The following is a 12,981-nucleotide window of genomic DNA, read 5'->3' as shown; positions in this document are numbered from 1 at the left end:
CGTGTTGTTGATTATAGAAGGAAACTGTGTCCTAGTGATCTAGGTTGATAATGTCCCCAAGAAGAGATCATAAGGATTGTCATGTTAAACCCTGCAGGTGGACTTAGTCCGACATGACGATAAGGTTGAGTGGTACTATTCTTGGACTAAGATATTAATTAAATGAGTTGTCAGTAACTCACTTAATTAGTGGACATTCGACATCTTAAACACAGGGAGACTAACACACTCATAATAAGAAGGAGCCCAAAAATATAATTTGGGATTGGTGCGGTAGTTCAATAATAGTTCTCTAGTGGAATGAATTATTATTGATAAAATTAAGTTGTGTGTTCAGGGTGAACACGGGATGCTTAATTTTATCGGGAGACCAAAACCAATTCCTCCTCTCGGTCCCTATCGTAGCCTCTTATTTATAGAGTACTATACCCACCTATACCTACCTTCATACCTATGTTGTAGGGGTCGGCCAAGCCTTGGTCCATGGGTGGCCGGCCCTAGCTTGAACCCAAGCTTAGGTGGCCGGCCCTATTAAATTAAAAAAGAATTTTAATTTTAAATTTTTCTTATGTAAAAGATATAATTTATTGGAGAGATTAAAAATTAAAATATCTCTTTTATAAGGTTCTACAAAAGATTAAAGAAAGAGATTAAATCTCTTTCCTTATTTGTAGATTGGAAAGATATTTTATTTTTCTTCTTTATAAATTATTCACATGTTGAAAAATTAAAATTATAAAGATTTCTTTTTATCAACCATGAAGGGATTTTAAAGGGAAATTTTATTTTTTTAAAAAAATTCCGAAGACAAATAAGGAATTTTAATTGTTGATTGAAAATTGCCTTGTTTGCTCTCCATGAGGTGGCTGACCATGATATGATCAATTAGGAAATTTTATTTAATTTTTCTTAATTAATTCATGTCAAGGAAAGTTAAGGAAATTTTATTGTAATTAAATTTCCTTATTTACCAAAGCTAAGGATTATAAAAGAGGGGGTTTTGGGAGCCTTCAAGGTGAACAACCTCTATTATTTTCTCTCTCTTTTCTTCCTTGGTGTGGCCAGCCTCTTCCCTTTCTCTTCTCTCCATCCTTGTGGTCGAACCTCTCATCCTCTTTAGAGATCAAGTGGTGGCCGGATTCTAGCTTGGAGAAGAAGGAGAGAAAGCTTGCATCCCTTAGAGCATTGGTGGTGTTTTCTCTTCATCCTTGGAGGTGCTCTTGTTTTGGCCGAACCTTGCAAGGAGGAGAAGAAGGTGCTTTGGTGGTTTCTCATCTCGGAAGATCGTTGCCCACACAGCGTCTGAGGTTAAAAGAGGAATACGGTAGAAGACCTAGAGGTTTTTGTTTGCAAAAGAAAAGGTATACTAATATTTAATTTCCACATCATACTAGTTTTATTCCTTTGTAAAAATACCAAATACAAGAGGCATGCGATTCTAGTATTTCGAATTTGTTTTCGATGTTGTGTTCTTTTGTTTTTCTTTTCCTTATGATTTGATTGTACCTTTTGGTTGACCTAAAGTTATTTAAGGAAATTAAATATTAGCTTTCCTTAAAAGACTTTGTCTAGGCGGTGGTAGTTGTTCCCATATCCAAGAAGGTCATGTGCCTCGCCATGCAGTCCTGGAAGCCAATTTTGGAAATTAATATTTAATGGAATTAATAACCTAGGTGATTTGGATCGAACGTGTTAAGTTCCGCAGGAGATCCAAGTCTAAACCTAAAAGAACAAATAAATTAAACTTTGGATCAAACGTGTTAAGTTCCGCAGGCGATCCAAGTTTAATTTAAAAGAACACATGGTAGCTAGGAAAAGGTTCAGACCTTTGTACAAAATTTTTGTACAGTAGAACCATTAGGTTTTCCGAGTAGCAACCAACACTTTTCTTCTCAAGAAACAGTTCACTTACAACCATCGGGAGTTTAGCTAATTCTACGTGAACAATCACTAGTGCTTATAACCAGACCTTATAGGATTGATAATCTTTTATTACTGACAATGTATCCGTGCGCTTGCAGAAACGTAACAATACTACTTTTCTACAATGAAGATATCCAATTTACCATTGTTCCCCAATGCTCAATGTAAGATATCACAAAATTTAAATAATAAATATTATTGGACGAAAAATCTTATTTGATTTTTTCGGAATTTTTAGAAATTTTCTAGGAATTTTTCGGAGCTCGTACGAAGGGGTTTGAGGGGATCGATCGGCGGGTGCGGATAAAACCTCTTTGGGCTATCCCATTTTAGTGAGGAAATGTTTTAATTATAAAATTCATTTTCTTTTATTCTTCCCTCTTTATCACCGAAAACCCCCTTCCTCGATTCCCTTCTTCCCCGACTCCTCTCCCTCGCAAACCTGTTTCATCGCCGGTCGCCGAACATCAACGCCGATCGCCAGCTGAACCTTCCTCCTCCCCTTTTCCTTCCATGGTATGGAGTCTTTCTTCTCTCCTGCCCTCTCTATTTTTCTCTCTCGCGTGGATGCCCGACGTCGACGAAGAACGACCTCCTCTACTGCGATTGTGTCCTCGCCGAGTCGCCTGAGAAAGTATCGCTGAATCTCGATGGTACTGTCATCTCCGGCTGACCGATTGCATCTTCGGATGTTTCTTGCTCGTGATTAGTTGTTGCTCGGTTTCTAGGTCACAGCGGGGCTAGGGCAAACTCTGCAACTCGCTGGCGGATATGAGTAGAGCTGTGACGATTCCATCAGACCTTCTGTTGTAGCTACCTTGTCTCATCTTGGAGGTAAGAAGTTTGGTCTAGATGTGGAATTTGGGCGTTTGATGTATGTAGAATTGATTAGGGCAGTGGCATTTCTTGTGCATAATAGGTGTTTGATGAAATGCCTTTAGTGTCCTCTCTCCTCTGTCTGTGCCGGACTAGTTGTGAATTGGTGGGGAAGCTCTATTTTCCTCCACAGCAACTTTGGATTTCTTCATCAAAGGGGGTGGCTGCAGTTTTGGATCGAGGTAAGGGCAATGTCGGGTAATGCTTTGAATTCAAGAATATTGTGTGAATTGTTTCTTTTTGTAGTGCTCTTCCTGATCTGGAATGGAGGATGCATCGGATCAAAATAGGGGTGGATTTCTCTTGAGCCGATCACAACCTTCTACACTTCTTGCGGCTGTTAGAGTCTCGGATGAAGAGGTGGAGGTTGGTTGAGGTGAGAAAGGTTCTATTTGTTAAGGATTTCAGTAAGTCTTTGCTGTACATGTTGAAATCTGGACTGATTCTCGGAAGAAGTGGTTGTGGGTATTCTTTGTAGCTTCTCGACAGTGAGTTGTAGGGTTGTTGAGCTACTGGAATTGCTGACATAATTCAAGGTCAGTGTCTTTCTAGTGTTGTACTTTGGATATTCTATTAGTAAGATACTAAATTGGGTTTTCTATGGGTTGTGGGGTTTTGTTCTGCTTAGATTTATGAGTAGTGTGATGTGGTTGGATTAATTGAGGTGGATGAACTATGTAGGATGGATTTATGATGGTTATTTAGTGAATGGTTTATATAGATGGATGCATGATCAGTATTAGTATATTTTGGATTGGTTATGTTTGTAGTAAATCTTTACTAGAAGATGAAGTGGTTAGGGATGTTGATTCTATTTGGTTATGGATTTGGGATTCATTTATGAGTAGAATTGAAGTGAAGGATTGTGGATTTAGTTAAACCTAATTGGATTAAGGGGTTGGGTTAATTATTTCGGTTAGGATTTTCCCAAATTAGATTGGGAAGTTTATTTAGCTATTTGCTACCTATGTAATTAGCTAAATATATTATGTGTTTGCAAGACTTTGTTTCGAGGCGAGCGTCTCGACGTGAGATTGGTTTATTTGACACGACCGACAGATAAAGGCGGGTATTTCTTCCTTGGCTCTATGTAGATTTTTATTGAGCTTAGTGCATGGTTTTATGTGATGGATTAGGCTGCTTTTCCTTATATCATATTTGTTGGTTGCCTTCCTGCTTGATACTTATGCTTGATCTTTGAGATGTCCTAGTTATATCATATACAGTCTCTACTCTTGATTTCTACTCTGCTGTGATTACGCGTGTAGAGTATGTATTGTAGGGATTGTCGAGTGATTGGATTTACCATGCTGATTTTGCATATAATGTGGATTGTACGTAGCTTGGTATGTGTTTTAGGAGTCATCATGTTGACCGTACATTTGCATGTTGTATGTACACACGTGTTTGGTTATGTACTTTTAGAGGAGTTGTGTTGATTGTATGTTTGTGGTTTATACACGTGTCTGATGTGTTTATTATTGGAGGATACATGTTGATGGTATTTATGTATATGTGTCCTGTGGGATTATTGGAGATTTTTAGTGGATTATATATGTGTAGTTGTGTACATATGTTTGGGGAGATATGTGGAGGTATCATGACGATTATATTCTTGTTGTGCAGTGCTTATGTGGTTTAGAGGTTGCATGGATGATGACGGTGTTTGTATCATGATTATATATATATCATGTTCATCATTCATTGCATCTGATGACTAGTCTTCCTTGTGGTTAAGAGATTCGTCAGTTGTTTATAGTTGTCCTTTCGACCACTGTTGGAGAGTGGTAGTTAGGAGTGGAGCTAGTCCTGTCGTGCTCATTCAGCCGCTCAGTGTTCTGTCAGCCTCGACCACTCTGGAGTAGTGGGTCTTGAGGGTACAGTAGTCAGAGGATTTGAGTTATGAGTGGTCAGGGACCCTTAGCTATGTAGTTATATAACTACTTAGCTGATCGTCCGCTTCAGCCGCCTATAGCGGTGCATGTACTGGAGGCTAGTACGGTTTGTCACAGACCCAAGCCTCTCGGCTATATAGGGGTCGTGGTGTCTAGAGAGGTGGCGGGGGTGACCATGGAGCATGCATGCACATTTGCATTTGATGCGCAGTGCATCGTTGGAGATATATTTGCATACATGCCTAGTAGATACTAGTTGCATGTGTTTGTGGTATGTTGCATTTGTTTGTAATATGACTGTTGCATATGGTTGTCATGCTGCATACATGTCATTTATTTTACATGTATTTGCAGTCGTATTTATATTGCACAGGTGTCACGAGTAGGTCTGTTGTAGATATGGTGAATTTACTGACCATTGTACCAGGTGTTGATTCTAGATTGGGTATGTATCTATCATTATGTCGGTTGTTTTTTTATAGTATGTAGTAGGTCCGATATGTTCGGATCGTTGATTATGATAGTAGGATCGTGTTCTTTGATACTGTATACCTTTGATCTCTATGTTTATGTATAGACCATGCACTATCTTTTCTATTACCCGCTGAGTTACCTATACTCACCACCGCATGTATATCTTTATGTTTTCAGGTAGATGGTTGGAGTGTTGCTCGAAGTATCCTGTCTGTCGGGTCCTACGTCACATCCGATGATCGTTTTGGGTTTTGTATATTTTTTATTTGTATTTAGTGATTGTTGTATTTGGTGTGTTGTTGTATTTGTTGTTGTGGTTGTTGTATAAAGCCTAGCCGACTAGCAGTGTGTTGATTGTGTTGTGTGGGCTTTCCTTCGTTTTCCGCTGTGTTTTAGTACAGCCGTGTGGGTTGTTTTATATATAACTGCGTGGTTGTGATTGTTTCATTCCAGCCGAGTGGGTTGTTATTATAACTGCGTAGTTGTGTATATAAATATTCCAGCCGCATGTGGCTGATGTATTTTGCTTGTATTGATGCTTCAGATTGTCACTGGTACAGGGGAGATGTTGCCGGATTTTTGTCTGGCAGAGACTCCTTTGGACCTTGAGCATATTTACAAATGAAGGATTTACCATCTTCAATGGTTTTGGAAAAATATTTTCATATTTTTAAATAGTAGCTCCCCCTAAAAACATGCTTCAAACTTCTATCATTGCACCAACAATGACTTGAAATCCCTAAACCTTTAGGAAACCCAAAATTAGAAGTTTTGAGGTTCAAAAATTTAAAATTGAAACTAAACCTCAACCTAAACTTCAACTTAGTCTTTCTTAACCAATCCATCCTTGTTTTCATCATGAAAACTCCCCCTAAATGTATACAATTATGTTTCAAGGGGTTAAGAATAGTTTCCTAGACTAAAAATGATTTAAAGTGCTAAAATAAGACATTCACAGTCAAAATAGCCTTCTCAATCTATTGAAGTTGAGACTCAATCGATTGAAACCATTCAATCGATCCATTGATCAATTTCGTGAGCTTCTGTTCACGGAAAAAGCCTTTGAATCGATCTATTGATTGATCTAGGTCTAGGTGAATCGATCAAATGATCGATTCAGCGAGCTTCTGCTCACGAAAATACCCATCTCAATCGATGGCTCGATCGATTAAGGCACTCCAATCGATCACCTGATCGATTGGATGTCTGATTTCCAGAAATCCAATTTCAACGAAATTTAGAAATGCCTTAAAAATTCTACAAAATTCTAAAAAATATAAAAACTCTTGTAGACATTATTTAGGATATATACTATCAAGAAAAAATAATTTTCTAAGAAAATACTTCCTATTTTCAAAGATTGACACAAAATTGGAAACTTATAAAAAAACTTCAATGTTTCTTCCAAATTTGTGTCTAACTTTTCAATGATGATTACTATCAAAAGATAGCCTTCACCAACATTTTCCAAAGTATATTTAAAATGATTTTTAAAACCAATTTCCAACCATGTTCTTTGGGCTCAATGCACATGACTTATACATTAGCTTTCTCATTAATTGGAATACACATAACTATGTGTTTTGTGTTGGCACAATGGGGCCGATAAGAGGGCGCAACGTCTGTTAAAAAATAAAACAAAACCTTTCTCTATTTTTTCAACTAAGATTAGTAGCACTATCACAATAATTATAAACTCAAATGAACAACTAATACAATTAAAAGAGGCTAATAGGTTTAACTTGGTTACAATCTAGGTGGTTGTTAATCCAAGGCAGTTACAAAGCTCCACTAGAAATATCTCCTTTGTGTAGGTAGAGAAGCCTCTTACAATCTATGAAAAGCTCAGAAAAGACTAGAAAATTGATTACAACAGTTGTTATATTATTTCCTAGCTCCAGAGGCCTTTTATAGCTTCTGGAAATCCTATCCGTAGTTTGAGGATGCCTCCCAAGGACTTGGAGGCACCTCCAGCGAGACACTAAAGGATAAAACTTTATCCTTTGGCAACGGCTAGAAATCTAGTCAAGGGCGGCTCCCATAAGCATGGAGGGCGCCTTCTATTCTTATGGAGGGCGCCCTCCATGCTTTTGGAGGGCACCTTCCACCTGAAGGTGGCAGAGGCGTGGGCGCGCCTCGAAGGCACCTTCAACCCTTGTTGAGGGCGCCTCCAACAGTCTTTGCAATCTCTCTCTACTCCGCCTCTGCTCCGATCATCTGGGTGATTGCGGCCAACCGAAATAGGACTCAGCCGAATCTAATTTCTGGCCTTCTCCTCGAGCAGGTTTCTGCTCTGGCTTCTCATCCCTCGAATGTCGCATACGTTCTTCTCATCCACCAGCCTACTCTTCCGTAGCACTTGATCCCTCGGATACACCAAGCCCGTCGGCTCCCTTCCCATGTCATCCTTCTCGCTAGTTGCGTCTTCCGCTCGACTTCCTATGCTCCTAAGCTCCTGTACACTTAGACACAGGAATGAAACAAAACAGGACCTAATTTTAACTTGGTTGATCACACCAACACAACTACGGGGTCCAACAATCTCCCCCTTTTTGATGTACATCAACCCAAGTTCAAGTTAGGGTAAAACAAACAGAAAAAATAAATTTGCAAAACTTTTTAAGTTTGCAAAACATTTTAAGTATTAAGTTGCAATATAAGAAATTGAAAATTTGAGTATAATTTGTAAGTAAAAGAAATAGAAAAATCAAACATAATTGATAAAAAAAAACGTAACTCTCCCTAAACTTGTATCTATTCCTCCCCCTTTGATCACATCAAAAACTAGGGTAAAACAATAATTTTAAAAATTTTGAAATTAAAAATTTTCTAAGTAATGAAATTTTCAAATAATTGACAATTATTTATCTAATTTCACAAGCTTATCAATTTGTCAATTAAATATTCAATTCATTAATTGGCTTACAAGCTGTGGTGAGGCACTAGACCTTCTTGGTTATTGGATCATCAACCACTTCTAGACAAAGCATTTTAAAGAATTTAAACATTTAATTTTTCTGAAAGCCTTAAATCCAAAAAAAATGTTTAATCTAAATAAGATTTTAGAATACAATATAAGTTCCTTCCTACTGGGTTAATTAAGAATTTGGGAGGTATATATCTTCTGGGAATTCTTCTAAGTTATCCTTGGTGATGTCAAATATACTAATTTAATCTACTATAGTTTCCATACTTTAGTTTTTGACAACTGTTCAATTTCAAGCATGCATGATCATTCAAGCTTTTGATTTGAATTTTTAAATTATCATTTTGTGATTTTAAATTATCTAACTGTCTTTTTAAATCAACGTTCTCTTTTTCCAATTTTACTAAATCTTTCGAAAGTGCTTTAATGAACTGAAAAGAATGCTTGGATGAAAGAGTGCATACCTCACTTACCTTGAGTTCTAATGCTCCCCCTTCATCGTTGCTTTCTTCCGATGATCCTCCCCCTTCATCAATACTCATTGCTGAACTGGTTTTGTCTTCCTCTTGATGGGCTACCATTAGAGCTAGTCCAGCGTTGACTTTGATTTCGGATTTGGAGGACAACGACTCATCACACGTGGCTTTGAGATTATGTTTCGTCTTTTCCTTGTCTTTGTTCTTTAGTTTTGGGTAGTCATCCTTGATGTGCCCTTTTCATTGCAATTGTAGTATCAGGCGATCCTTCTATTTTGAAGATGTTTTCTCATCTATGATTTAAATTTATTAGATTTAATAAATTTATTGAACTTTCTTACCATAAGAGCTGCTTCGACTTTATCAATGTATGCTTCGGAGTCTTGACATTCTATCTTTGCTTTTAGGGCAACATTGAGATTTATCTTTTCTATTTCTTTAGGATTTGCAATTCGAGATTCGTGAAGTTCAAAAGTGGAAAACAAATTCTCTAGCGTACTTACCTCAAGATCCTTAGAGATGTAGTATGCATCTACTAAGGACACCCATTCTAAAGTTCTCGGGAAGGCATTGAGCGCATACCGAATTGAGTCTCAATTTGTTACTGATTCTTTGAGATTGCTTAGCTGAGTGATGAGCTCTTAGATTCGTGCTTGGAGTTGCACTACCTTTTCTCCATTGTTCTTCCGTAGATTTGTTAACTGGGTTCGGAGGATGTCTCGCCTCACAAACTTCACTTCTGAAGCACCTTCATGGAGTTCTAGGAACTTCTTCTAGAGCTCTTTGGCGGAGTCGTAGCTGCCAATTCGATTGACTTCCTGGGGCAGAAGAATGTTGAGCAGATGGAATTCTGCTTTACCATTCTCCATGAAGGCGGTATGTTCCTTTTTCATCTACTGATATTCTTTTTTGTCTTTTGGAACTATAAAACCATATTTCATTATTAATAGAATTTCGAAATCTATTTTGAAGAATACCTCCATCCGACATTTCTATTGTGCGAAGTCTCCCTCAAATTTTGGTGGGTGAATGCTTGCATTGGCCATTGTCTTAATCTTGATGCTTCAGTCAGTGGTTAGTCCTTCTGAGGCAGTTGAACTCTGATACCACTTGTTGGAGCAGCGGGGCCAGTAAGAGGGTGCAACGTCCGTTAAAAAATAAAGCAAAACCTTTTCTCTATTTTTCCAACTAAGATTAGTAGCACTATCACAATAATTATAAACTCAAATGAACAACTAATACAATTAAAAGAGGCTAATATGTTTAAGTTGGTTACAACCTAGGTGGCTGTTAATTTAAGGCAGTTGCAAAGCTTTATTAGAAATATCTCCTTCGTGTAGACGGTGAAGCGACTTACAATCTATGAAAAGCTTAGAAAAGACTAGGAAATTGATTACAGAAGTTGTTGTGTTATTTCCTAACTCTAAGGGTCTTTTTCTAGCTTCTGGAAATCCTATTCGTAGCTTGAGGGCGCCTCCCAAGGACTTGGAGGGCGCCTCCAATGAGGCGCTAAAGGATAAAACTTTATCCTTTAGCAACGGCTAGAAATTTGGTCGAGGGTGCCTCCCATAAGCATGGAAGGCGCCTTCCATGCTTATGGAGGGTGCCCTCCATACTTATGGAGGGTGCCTTCCGCTTGAAGGTGACGGAGGCACGGGTGTGCCTTGGAGGCGCCTTTAACCCTTGTTGAGGGTGCCTCCAGCAGTCTTTACAATCTCTCTCTACTCCACCGCTGCTCCGATTGGCTGGGTGATTGCGGCCAACCGAAATAGGGCTCACTCGAGTCCAATTTCCGGCCTTCTCCTCAAGAAGGTTTCTACTCCGGCTTCTCATTCCCCGAACGTCGCATATGTTCTTCTCATCCACCGGTGTACTCTTCCGCAGTACTTTGCCCCTCGGATGCACCGACTCCATCAGCTCCCTTCCCATGTCATCCTTCTCGCTTGCTACATCTTCCGCTCGACTTCTTATACTCCTAAGCTCCTGCACACTTAGACACAGGGATCGAAACAAAATAGGATATAACTTTAACTTTATTGATCACACCAAAACAACCACGGGGTCCAACATTTTGATGAAGTCAAAACTCAACTAGATGCACTAAATCAACATCTTGAGTCTTGTTCATCATCCTAGCATCTCACTTGTATCTAATGTGTACTAAAACATATACAAGTCACCTTATAGTCTTTGTGAGATGTAGATTTTGATTTTGCCCTAAATTAGGGATCATGCATATCTATCTAGGTATTTTAGGAATTATGAACATCCACCTAAGATGTCACTTGTTAGTAAATTCCATTATCCTTAATTGCAAGGAATTAAAAATAATGCATGATGATTTATGTCATACATTAAAATAAATAATTTTCAAAAGAAAATATACTATTGTTGTATGATGTATGTGATCCTGTTTCAGAGCTTGCGGGATGAAGCGCTGTGCGATGATGGGCGGTGATGAACAATAACTCCGATGTCGGCGAATAGAGGAGGATCCGAGAAAATCACAACGGACCTCACAAGAGCCTAAATGCAGAATAATAGATTCGAGAAAATCAAATCGGATATGTGAACAATACCTCACAAAAATGAACTTCGGGGAGATACCCTTGTGGAAAGGCGAACTCTGATGAGGAGCACCGTGGATTAGCGAAGGCTCGGTGGTCCAATGGATGATCTCCTTTTCCTGCGCACTATAAGACCAACCAACAAAGCATTAGCGACCTAAGACAGGGGTGGGAATCCTTGGCTAGGCCCTCCAATGCTCAAGTCAGTCTCTCGGAGAAGAAGAAGTACGAGAAAAAAAGGAATTAGGGTTTGATTCTGATGCAATGAATATATTCTACGTACCTTGCTAGTGGAGAGGATTCCCCTTTTTATTTAACCTCATCTAACCTCCACAGTCATGAGGTGGACCCCGCTTCATTAGAGTTTGTTAGGAGATGATGTAAGATGAAACTACAATAAGGAATCTTTTTCTTACCCCAGATGTACCTTCTTTGTCGTTTAGCATACCTGTGGAGACTTCTAGAAGCTATTTGCCATCAAATTAATTAAGCTATCATATGATCATATATTCTTATGGTTCACTTGTTACATACACTTGGTTAGTCACATAAGCTCATTCTGTATATATGAGGAATATCTTCTGTTGTACTAGTCTCGACTGGTATTTTATACTCGATCTGTTATTTATACCTGACCAGGACTCTACTATTATAGATAAGCCAGAAACCATGTAAAGTTGAAGGCATTTATGCTCGATCGACTTTCCATGTTTGGAGAGTCTATTATGCCCGGCCGATCACACATTATCGACCGAGATTAACTAATCAGGCGTGTACAAACACTATAGCCCGATCAACCTTCCTTCGGTTGGTTGTATGCTACGAGTCGTGCAAGACTAAATGTCTCTGTGCTCGGCTGGTCTATTGAGCCCAACCGAACATACATTATCGACCGAGATTAACTAATTGGTCGTGTACAAGCACTATTGCCCGGTCGACCTTCCCTCGGTCGGCTGTGTGCTAAAGGTCGTGCGATACTAAATGTCTTTATGCTCGGCCGATCTATTGAGCCCGGTTGAATATTGACCGAGATTAACTAATTGGTCGTGTACAAGCACTATTGCTCGGTCGACCTTCCCTCGGTCGGGTGTGTGCTAAAGGTCGTGCGAGACTAGATGTCTCTGTGCTCAGCCGGTCTATTGAGCCCGGTCTATCGTACGTTATCGATTGAGATTAACTAATTGGTCGTGTACAAGCACTATTGCCCGATCGACCTTCCCTCGGTCGGGTATGTGCTAAAGGTCGTGTGAGACTAAATGCCTCTGTGCTCGGCTGATCTATTGAGCCCGGCCGATCATACTTTATCAATCGAGATTAACCAGTTGGGCGCATATAAGAATTTTAGACAACTTAAGGCTAAGTGCTTCTACGTTTGGTCGGTCTCTTCCACTCGGCCGGTCTTCACCTGCTGAACTCATATTCTCGGTCGGTCTATTACGTGCGACCGATCTTTGCCTGCCGAACGTGTAGCAACACTCTTACCTGGTTAAACCTTTTTTGTGTGGGCCACTATATCCTTATCTTGCTCTTTTCAGCCTTCCTTGTCCTTATTGCCCCTTTTTCTCTCCTGCAAAGGGTCCACTTATCATAACCCATATCACTAGCATCCCCTTCAAGTCTAGTCGAAGGAGGTGTAGCCGACTGACTAGACCCAAGTCTATTTCTGACCTTTTGATACTTTCTGTGGCGACCCTGTGATAACTTTAATTTTATAATGATCTTGTGATATTTTTTACAGTGATCCCGTGACTCCTTTTACAGTGATCCCGTGACTCCTCCTATAGTGATCTCGTGACTCCTTTTGGCAAGTTAAATAGAGTTGTGCTCTTGCTTCATTCCCCATT

At 39.3% G+C, this 12,981-nt stretch overlaps 1 long non-coding RNA gene across 3 annotated transcripts; it reads left to right on the top strand.

The window, feature by feature from the left end:
- Positions 1–2,318: 2,318 nt before the first annotated feature.
- Positions 2,319–5,407, top strand: LOC122029929. Of its 3 annotated transcripts, XR_006125242.1 has the most exons (6): positions 2,319–2,576; positions 2,652–2,757; positions 2,843–2,981; positions 3,046–3,175; positions 3,278–3,335; positions 5,346–5,389. It is a non-coding gene; the product is annotated as an uncharacterized LOC122029929 (long non-coding RNA). The 3 variants fall into 3 exon arrangements; XR_006125241.1 differs by lacking the exon at positions 3,278–3,335 and having other exon boundaries at positions 5,346–5,407; XR_006125240.1 differs by having other exon boundaries at positions 3,046–3,335; positions 5,346–5,399.
- The last annotated feature ends 7,574 nt before the right edge of the window (positions 5,408–12,981 follow it).

This window comes from Zingiber officinale, chromosome 10B, assembly GCF_018446385.1.
Source record: "Zingiber officinale cultivar Zhangliang chromosome 10B, Zo_v1.1, whole genome shotgun sequence".
NCBI lineage: Eukaryota > Viridiplantae > Streptophyta > Magnoliopsida > Zingiberales > Zingiberaceae > Zingiber > Zingiber officinale.
This window is presented reverse-complemented; position numbering and strand designations above follow the sequence as displayed.